Genomic DNA, 240 nt, shown 5'->3' with positions numbered 1-240 from the left:
GTAACGAATTACTTTTCAGAGTCAATAACTTGTAACGGTAATTAATTACTTTTTGAAAGAGAAAAACTGTAACTGTAATTAATTACTTTTACAAAGTAATTTTCCCATCCCTGGATTTATGTAATCGCACAAAGAAATTGGTCAATTATTAGTGGAGAGAAATTACTGGAGATTTAAAAAAAAGGGAACTGTTCCCAAGGAGCAATTTTTTTGCGTGAATGGGTCGAAGGCAATGCGAAT

The sequence above is a fragment of the Trachymyrmex cornetzi genome, unplaced genomic scaffold (assembly GCF_001594075.2).
Source record: "Trachymyrmex cornetzi isolate Tcor2-1 unplaced genomic scaffold, Tcor1.1 scaffold203, whole genome shotgun sequence".
Lineage (NCBI taxonomy): Eukaryota > Metazoa > Arthropoda > Insecta > Hymenoptera > Formicidae > Trachymyrmex > Trachymyrmex cornetzi.
The sequence above is the reverse complement of the archived record's forward strand: the minus strand, read 5'-3'. Positions refer to the sequence as shown.